The sequence below is a fragment of the Molothrus ater genome, chromosome 4 (genome assembly GCF_012460135.2).
Source record: "Molothrus ater isolate BHLD 08-10-18 breed brown headed cowbird chromosome 4, BPBGC_Mater_1.1, whole genome shotgun sequence".
NCBI lineage: Eukaryota > Metazoa > Chordata > Aves > Passeriformes > Icteridae > Molothrus > Molothrus ater.
This window is the reverse complement of record NC_050481.2, coordinates 29,497,954-29,508,652: the sequence shown is the minus strand read 5'-3', so window position 1 is coordinate 29,508,652 and position 10,699 is coordinate 29,497,954.

Genomic DNA, 10,699 nt, shown 5'->3' with positions numbered 1-10,699 from the left:
TTTCATATCTTACCATATCTTATGTCCTACCTATCCTCATATTCTATTTAAATATATAATACCTTCCCACTCAATACATGTTTAACATGATCAGGTTTTTTGCCTGCAAATAAATCACTAATAAGTTACCATGCATAGCTTGATTAAAGAGAGAAAACAAATGCCCCAAGCCTCTGTGATGGCATCTAAGTATCACTAACAGCTGACAGAGGATGGTTCAGCTTTGTGAATAATTAAAGACATGTCAAAATACAGAGGAAAAAATGTTTAGATCTAACCATATTAATTCCTTACTGAATTAAAATTAATTAGTAATTTCCTAAAAGAATAATTTTTTTTCCTGTTTGGATGATTTTTAACTTTGAAATAAGTGTTTTAAGTTCATCTTTCACAACTTTTTTTTAAACACTTCCACTATTTCCTGACAGTAAACCCATCATGTAGAATATTGGTTTAAAAGAATGCAGTCACAAGGGGAAGAAAAAGTGAAAGATTGAAATTTAGAATTTTTTTTTAATTGAAGTAGATAATTTCCAGTAGCAGTTTTGTTAGCTACTTCTTTCCAACAGAAAAAGATGTTTTGCTTAGGTGTCCTACAATTTGCAAAGCAGTAACCTGAAGATGCCCAAAACAGAGAGACTGGGGTTTTTTTTAATGGTACAAGATAAAAGGCTGTATTTTAAGACCATTACCAGCTGTGTGGTTGGAGAGCAGCCAGTGGGACCCAGCAGTTCACAACAGCAGTGGCTCTCACCACACCATGCTCCAGTCCACACAGTCCTGTGTCCAACAGCTGCTGCCTTCTCCCTGAAGCACAGCTGGGCATGAAGAATAGGAATCCTTGCCTTTTTTTTTTTTTTCTTTTGAAAATGAACCAACTCCCAAAGGTGATGTTGCATCATTGTATGGCTTAACTCAGTTCTGGTACACTGATGACCCGTTTGATATTAGTGCAATGCACCAACTCAGTTTGCTGTAGCATTTGAAAGCAGCCTGTGTTGTAGATGTTGATGGTTTGGGGTTAATGTTAATTCTAGATGGTCCTCCTCTCAGATAAAAGGCTGTACAGCTCCAAATAAGTTTCTCAGAAATTAAGTTTCATTTATATATTTTATTTTTCAAGTTTACTTTGAGAGAATGTATTTTCTGTAAACTTAGTGCCATTAAGCACTAATTCTTATTCCAGTGTTCGTCATTGATCAATCTCTATACAATGCTTTAAAATCAATTTTGTCCAGAACTAATGTCTAGGTTCAAGGTTTATAATTATTCATGTCACTTAGTCTGTCTAAATTCTGGCATGCTAGAAAATTTATTTGCCTCTTCAGGAACTTTTCTCGGCCTTTAAAAATACAAAACAATGCTTTTGGCACTTCTTGGTCAATTCTGACAGAAATTTTCTCTATCTGCTGATTTTTAAAAGTCTAGATTTAATATATGCTGCATTACTATTGAAAAATGTGCCATTCCATCAAATCTCACCTGTCATTAGGTCCTGTCCTCCTTGTGTGAAACAAGACCGAGGGTGAACCAATTTGCATTTCAGTATAGTTATGGATATTTCCCTCAGCACTAGACAAATACAATTTTTAATATTTCTCTTTTTCCTGAGCATTGATACATCACTTTTATTCTTCCCCAAGCCCTAAACTAAGGAGGGGATCACTCATTCATCTGCACTGCTCCCTGCCACCCCACTGGTCTCTCTCTTTGATCATCACTTTCACGCTGAGGTCTGCATTTGCCACAGCCACTGCCCAACTCCTGCTCTCTCACTTAAGCCCAGCCTTTCTGTGAAGGATGTTCAGGGCTGCAGCTGCACCATGGGCACTGCTTTGGCCCCTCTCCTCCCTTACCCCATTTGGTATTTCCCTCTAATGCTTGCCCATGTGCCCCTTGCTCTCCTGTTTTTTTACACTTTTCATCAGTTCCTGGTCGTTTCCTTTTGCACAGTTTTGCCTCAGTACTTTAATTTCGTGGGTGGATTGAATTACATGGGATTTAGGCCATTTCACACCTACATTAATACAGCCAAAACTTTATAATATTCCAGTTCACAAGTATTAACTGTACACCTTCTGTTGATGCACCTTCATTTTTCCTAAATCATTCACACAGTCAGGTCCTCTAACCCATATAAAAAGAAGAGCCAAATAAAAAGAAGAGCAACCAGACAGCGGATAAGATAGCAGCAAACTCTCAAAATTATTTTATCACTGTGTACTGCAGAGTATTTAAGCCTCTGTGGTAATATCCTCATTGTTAGCCTGATCTGACCCCATCTCACCATCACCCTGCAACATCTACCAGTAACTGATAAGTTATCATCCCTCAGTAGAAAATGAGAAAAAGCACGGTAACAGGAAGTGTCTCCCACTATGTACTGTTCTAAAATGTTTCACAAATGTGATGATCCCGAAGGAACTGCTACCTCTTCTTCCATTTTCTTCAATAATTTCAGCAGTTATCCAGCACTTCAAGACAATTTGACATCTCATTTACAGAGTGAGGCCTTTTTGTCCTGCAGAAAAGTTACAGATCCACAGGAGGATTTGTCTGAGAAATACATAGGTAATAAGAAGAGTAATTAAAAATCAACACCTCTCCTAGATATGCTAAAAATCAGTATCTTAACAAAACAGAAATAACTCCTCCATAAAGTTACAAACATAAGGCTGCTGATACTACCAGCACCTAATTAATTCCATAAGAGTCCTGCACTTGTAAAGCACACAGCCCTAATATTAACCTCAGCAAAAAGGAACAATCTTTTAGTTTCCACATAATCATAAGTTATAGATTCGTAGATAACTCTTGGTCTGAGATTAAAAAAATAATTTTTTTGTAATGCTAAACTCATTGGGGGACCCTAAATTGAACTTTTGTTACCTTTCTGGCGTGAGACTGCTGTATATTCAACAGTTTTATCAAATAGCTGTTTCAAATTATTTTGTAATGTAAATATTTGAAAGACACAATATTGCTTAATTGTATATAAGAGTTTGAGATTTTAAACAGCTTGTTCTAATAAAGTTTTTAGTATATGCAGGCTCTGTTTTTTCCACAGTCCTGCTAATCCACTCAAGTCTATGGATGCTAATTACTTGTTATTGATGCCACTCAGGCCTGAGAACATGTGCACAGCTGTATATGGTACATAGATCTCTTACTCTCATCAGCTCTCTAAAAAGGCTAAAAAAAAAAAAAAGAGAGGGACTTTATATTTCATTATGTCTCTGTTGGGATATTTCAGATTGTTTATATCAATAGATCAATTCCAACTCCAGGGAAAGTAGTGAGTTACTCCCAGGATTTGTCCTTGGGTGACTGTTGCCATCTTTAATGATGAATCATTTCTCAGGTTATTTCAGTTAAAACACTCAAATGAGAGTCTCCAAGTTGATAGACCTGCTAAAGTAATTTTCAGTGGATTTAAGGGAAAAGGAAGAAAAAGATTAAAAAGAGACATGTATTTCCAACTAGAGAATTAGAAAATATTAATAAAGTAAAGCATTACTTTCATCTATTTTTGCAACAGACAATTTCATGAGAGAGGTGTATAATGGCTGGGGAGTACCCAGAAAGCTTGAGACGGTGTTTATTCTATTTAATGCTCTTAATGTTCAAACAACCTCAGTATGAGAGCAACATAGCAATGAGCAGGCAGAAACCAGCCACCTCTTTCTCCCTCTCTCTCTTTCCTAGACAGCACATCAGCAAGGCACTTGTCTAAGGTACAGCCTTAGAAATCTGCATTTTGGGGCAATGCTTGTCTAGTTCTCAAGGGAGGTGCAAAAGAGGACTTGACTACGAACTCCCAGAAAGTGTTGTGCCACCTTAGGGAGTAACACAGTTACTCTCCTGTCCCCAGACACTCTCTCTTGCCCCACTCTGCTCCTCCTAGAACCATCATGCTGACCCACAGGGGGTCAGGGGCTCCTCAAATGTCCACTAAAAAATGGCTGGAAGGGGTCGTGGGAGACCTGGCTTGGCAGGGGGTTTGAGGGGAGAGCAAAGGACACATCCTGCACCAACATTATCAGCAACAAACGTGGTAATACCTCCCAAGCACTTACTCTCTGTTCTGGCTTTTGGAATGGTTAAAGTTGTACTTTCTGTGAATATCAGTGACAAGAAACTAGTAGCAGCATGGTCTGCTGAGACTCCCATTCCCTTCCAGTGAGGTTGCTCCAGGTCTGGTTTTGTACTGGATCAGTTCTCTGGCCTCATTTTGAGCAGGATCTCACAAGTCCAGTGAACTACCATAAACAGGTGAATTATGCACCAAAGCAGCGGTTTTCCAGACAGTGGCTGGAATCTCGCCCAGCTCTCAGAAAAGGAGCTATTTTGGGTGCCCAGCTCTCAGTAAAGGAGCATTTTTGGTTTGCTGGGGTCTCTCCCAGCCGTACCTCGGCTCGGGGCACCCACTTTGCTCTGCCTAGATGCCGAAACGCTGCGGTGACTGCCACCCCCAGGAGGCAGTCCTGCCCTGCAGCTGCAGGAATGCATCTCCTGCACAGAGCCTGACTCCTCTCACCGACAGAAGGAGCCCCGAGCTGGGGCAGTTTGCCCTGGCGGCACTGCCTGCAGCACAGGGACAGGAGAGGGGCTGTTCTGTCCCCACTGGATCAGCCCGCTTTGCTCCCCAGGTTTGGCCCGGGGTCGCAGCAACCGAGAGCAGCAAAGGGTACCCAACACTTTGTGGGGGGCAGGCAGCGCTGCCCTTCACTCCGGGGCTCGCTGCGCTCTGGGGCTGCTGTGAGGGCATCACCCCGCGGGATGAGGCCGCTCAGTGCCACAGCCACAGGAAAACTGCCCACGAGGGGTCACCCACAGACCCAGATGTACGTGGGGACGTGGTTGGGACTCCCGCAGCACACGAGAGATGGGTAATCTTCAGCCTGACCTTTTCAGGCTGACTAGTCAGGCAGACCAACCCAAACTATTCAAGAATATTCTTATGAAAGCATTGAAAATTATACATACACTTTGTATTTTTACCATTTCCCTCAAGAGAGGCTTCTCTCCAGTACAGACTGCAAGGCTGGGCCTGATTCTTTAACTGCAGCATTAATTTTCTGAATATATGAACTTAAATAATTCCTAATAAGATTTTGTAGCAAAACAGGGGCAGTTTAAAAAAGAACAAAAAGATGCAAACCTTTTGCTGCCTGGAATAAACACAAGCATTTTCTTTGGGAAAAATAAATACTTCTTATCCACTAGGCTGTGTGGTGTTCGTATAGGAAATTAAAGCAGAACAATCACAGAGCAACTTCCACGAGCAGGTTTATTTCAAAAGTCTTGTTTCTTTCAGTCACTATACAGACCTATCAAAAGTCTGTCTTTATTGAGAGGGAAAATAGGACTCATGGAATACTAAAGTGGAAATCCTTCTGAAGGTGGCTCATGGACAGTTTGGGTGACAATGCTACAAGGTTACAATAGCATTGTACAATTGCTACAGGGGTACAATAGCAATGGTATAGGTGCCTGGGGAGCTGTGACCACTAGAGTATGCAGATAAAAGGGGTAATGAAGGAGAAATAATTAAGTGGATGTATAATAAGGAGTTTATAACCCTAGAGGAAAAACAAGGATTTGTACAGCCATGCATTAGGCAGATTCACAGAAGAGATTTATTTTTAGAAAACACATGAACAATGAAAGGCCTCTTTGCTGAAATTAAAATACTAAGGTTAACAGTACTGCTAACACTTAATTTAACCATGGATAATTCTTTACAGTTTTCAGTTTTGTGAACAGTTCTGTAGACAACTCAAAAATATAAAAGCAGAACTTGTCCACTCATGAAAGACCATAGTCTAAAAAGGCCAGATCCTTGTGTTACCTCACTTGAGCCAAATCACTGAACTGAAAGCACAAACCAGAAGGAGGCATGAATCGAAGTATTATCCTTGTGCATTCCAGGAGCACGGGAAGAGCTGAGATCTGGGGGAGGACTCGAAGGTCCAGGCAGGCAGCACAATAACTAGCTCCTCTCTGTTTTAGTTATTTATGCACAGAGTGTATCTATTCTGTGAACACAACATTAGTCACAGGATCCTCAAGTTATTATTATTTATGGATATACATGTTAGCATAAAATACTAGCAGCCCCAAACTCCTCCCTCAGTTTTTGATGAAGAGTTATTTATCTATTAATAATTAGATTTAATGCTCCCATATACTAGACTTCAGAACTTGTTTACACTGCTTCATGCCAAAGCTTCAAATGTATTAAAGGGGAAGTTCATTATTTTTGATTTATAATTATCTATGACAAGACAGATCTTAAACAAGAGCAGAAGAGAGCGGGAAATTATCTACTCATCCTCTGTTTATGCAACTACTACAAAGAGGCATGTGATGGCTTTGGCCTCAATCCAGCTACCATTCATCTCTATAGGGCTCTTTCCATGACTATCATACAAGAATCATGGAGCCCTTTTTTATTTTCTACTAACTCAGGTGTAGACAAGCCATTGCTCTCAGTCTACAGAGATCCCAAGATGGTGCCTCATGGCAAATGAGCTACCAAGTGACAGAACAAAACTCCTTGTTGATATATGGCATTATTGTTCTCCTGAAAATAAATTTTCCTGTAGCCTTGGTGATTCATTTTCCTCCCATCCCCATGTCATTAACTATCAACTGGGAAAGTCAACTACACTAGTGCAGCTCTGGGAAAACCTAAGTCAAAAAAATAACTCAAACCAAAAAACCCAATCAAAAATAATGTTGAAGATTGCAATGCAAGTTGTTTTCCATTACCATCTGTATGGCAGATTACCTTTGTCAAGTGAGCAGTTTGCTTTATCTCTCTCTTTGAGTGACCACATTCACACCTCCCCCAGGAGGGGACATCTGTCGATAACAGACCATTGAATGTCACTGCATGACTGATAAGAACTGTAACATCCCATTGTGAGATGCTCTGCCCAGAGGGAGGAGCCAAGCATTGCTACCCAGATATAATCCAGAAGTTTTTGAGACACCAGCATGGCTTTCTTTTTCCTTCATGGGATTCCCCAGAGAAACAGCAGCTGTGTCTTCTTCCACTGGATCTTTGGAGGAAGAATACATTCTTCTCTGCAGATCCTCCTTGCTCCAACAGAACCACACCTGATATTTCAGGAGGACTGCAGCCACATTTCCAATTGGACTGCAGCCAACACCCTGACCCACAGGGTGTCAGGTTGGGCTCTGGCTCTGTCAGTGTTGTTCTAGTGTACTGCATTGTTTATTTTATCCTTCTTTTTTTTCCTTTTCCCTATTAAAGAACTGTTATTTCCTGCTCCCATATATTTGCCTGAGAGCCCCTTAATTTAAAATTTATAGCAGTTCAGAGGGGTGGGGAGGGTTTACATTCTTCATTTCAGGGGAGGCTCCTTAGCAGACTCCTGTCTTTCCAAACCAAGACAAATAACCAAGTCAATCAAAACTTGTTTAAAACCAGTGACACGTGACAATTCAGTCATGCCAGCTCTGGAGCCAACTTGTTCCCTGATGCAACCCCTTTGCCCCAAGCAGGGGTGCACCAGCAGCAGCCACCTTGCCCCCTCCTCAAACCCAGGTGGGCTGGTGCAAGGCCTCACCAGCCCAGGGGGCTTTGGCAAGTGCCTCCACACCCCAGTCAGTCCCAGACCCCCTCAAGCTCCAACCCTGAAGTACTGTGGCAAATATGACTTGACAAGCAAGCCTTGGCACAGTCCCTGCCCGGCTCACTGCATCCCATCTCTACCTGCCCCCATTCATTAAACCTCACAAAGCCACGGAGCAGTGAGGAGTTTGTCCCCACAGGAGACACACTGGTCAGACATCTCCAGTTTTATTATTTAGGGTCCAGTTTTATTATTTAGGGTCTTTCCCACATTACACTGGAGAGCTGACTCAAAGTAGTTTGTAATTTTACAGTCTTCAGCTCTTTGCCCCACCCAGTATCTATGTGTTTTTTCCTCCTCTCAGTCTACTAAAAATGTAATGTAAAAAAGCCTAACGGTTTCTTCCTCTCTTCTAGAAATGCTTTTTAGAGTTTTGACCTCATCCACACACATAACCATTTTATTCCCAGTAGCTGGTAGTCTCATTACCCTTGTCTTACTTTGGACCACAAATTTATGGTTTTGTTTGCTGTTTTCTTGCATGCAATTCTGTGCCTTATTTATTTTCCTGATGTTTCTCTGCCTGCTGTCTTAACACAGTCCTTGATCTTAGAGAGACATGGCCTGCATCTTTTTTGCTTCAAAAAAAATCACTTCCCCTAGTGATTTTCTGGCAATAAACCTCTAACCTCTTTCAGAGTAATATGAAAATACATATATTTTTTTTTACTTTCAGTCTGCATGTTCCTGCATTTGTACATATAAAATATTTTACACTTGAATATAAAGCTGAAATTAGAAATAATAAAACAAATTAATTGCTTGCATCCTCCCATCCATTCTAAACTACGTTTATAGAATTTATTCCATTACTACATGAGCATCTCACTCCCTGGCTCCTAACCCAGCTGCCTTATAAATATAACAAAGCTTCCCTCCTGGCATAATTTGCTGCTCTGTTTTTCTTCCCCTTTCACCTCACTCTGCAACCAGATTATCCATAGGGAGTGGTACAGGGCTGCAGCAGGGAGCTTTGGCTGTCTCTTCTGGCAGCAGGGGATAATTCAGAGCAGGATGGAGTCTGTGCCAGGTTATACTGGGGCTGGGTTTTACTCCTCCTAGATTTGAACTGGGAAGAAGCAGAAATATGTCTTAAAGCTCTGTCACTCTACCCGTACAAAGGACACTGAAATCACTACCCAGTTGCGAATACAATTTGTCATTTTTTCTGAGACAAAGGCAACTGAGGCATTATACCGTCCCCTTCCCCAAGGCAGGGTCACCTCCCTGGGTGCAGTGTAGTGATTTTCCAGCTGCATCCCTTCCCTCCTGGGCACACAGCTTCCAGAGTAGGGCTGCACACCTCCTCTCCCCCAGCCCAACAGCTTCAGCACCTGATCTGTCAGTGCTGGGAGTTACTGACAGCATTCAGCCTGAGCAGAGCAGCTAAGAGTGGCACAGAGAACATTTCAAATTTGCAGCACCAGCAGCATTTGAAAGGCAGAGCCACAGGATATCTATAAGCAGATGAGGGAGAAGATCTTTATATGCAGATTGCACAAGCACAGTTAGGCCTTGTATTCATTATTAGTTTTAAGATAAAGCCAACAGGGCTGCCACTCTTTTCCAGTTAAATCTACACATTTTCAATCCCAAGATCACACCGAAACCAATGTGCTTTAAATAGAGGCAAAGGTGTCCACCTGTACTGTAGAAAGCAGTTGGCAGCTAACCCAAGGGAAATGCTGGGATGGGGATAGGTGGGAAGACAGGGCTGGCTGAGTTCACATCCAAGAGGCAGCGTGCAAGAAATACCCTGGTGTAACAGCCCAGAAGAAAAGGGAGGGGAAAAGCAAGAGCCAAAGAATTCAACTGCTGTCTCAATAAATTCTTATTCCATAAAAAGGCACCAAAATTAGATGACATCTACACATTATGATAGCTTCCTTTATATATAGGCATGTAGTTTCTAGTGACTGATAGAAAGTAAGCAGAACACTTGCTAATTTTATTGTGAAAAAAACCCAGAACAACACAGTGATTTCAAATTGTTCAGTCTGAAAGTGACTAACACGGAGAGAGAAAAGGGCTTCTGATTACAGCACCTGCAAGAAGCTCTTCAGTCTCCTCACCCCTGTAAATGTTCTTTCAGCATTGAATGTGCCTAGAGCTCTAGAGTGCCTTGATTGGATGCCATTAAAAGATATTTCCAGACAGATGCCTTAAACAAAGCCTGCAATTCTCCAAATACAAATGTGCCTTAGTAAGAATGTTTATATATTAAAAAAATTCTATTTTTTAGATATTCCCTTGTCATGTGACACATTACAGTTGAAATTGTAGCATTTTATGTGTCTCAACACTAGGAGATTGTCACCATAGAGCATTATATGCTGAATCTATAGTCAATATTGAAATATTTAACGGATGAGAGCTGGAGCTAGACAAATGCAAAGCAGAAATAAGAAACATTTTAAATTAAAAAGAATAAGTAACCTACGATCGGGATGTATTTGTTATTCTAAGACTTCTTCTGAAGTAACCTCACTTTCCCTTCATGATCTAGGTACTATGAACTACCATCAGCTGCTGGCTAAAGTAGAGACATTTGTTTGCTGAGGTATGGTTCGAAGAGTTTGTAACATCCCTAAGATCCTGCAGTTATGAAGTTGCCTCCTGTGCAGGGTCTTCTCTGCACTTGGAAAAACTGTTTTTCAAAGACATGGGTATGGCCAGAGGTGAAAATGAAAGATCTGGGAGTTATAGGCCAGTCTCATTCCTTGACTTCCACTCATCTTTAGACTATCTAGAAGTCAGTAAATTAAGAGTACTTAACTGCGAGCCAGGGCTTTTTTTGGAATGAGTGTTTTTGGGACTTGTGATCCCTCAGCACATATCACACTGCACTAAAGCTCACAATGAGCCTCTTTGCTGAGGCACCCATCATCAACCTCCACCTCAGCCCTCTGGTGGGTCATACTGTAGCACATCCCACCCTAGAGCTCCTTCTCACACTACAGCAGGTTCTCCCTGCATTTTCTACATTCCTGTTGGGAAAAAGTACTGTAAAAAGATTTTATCCACCTCCTAGCTGT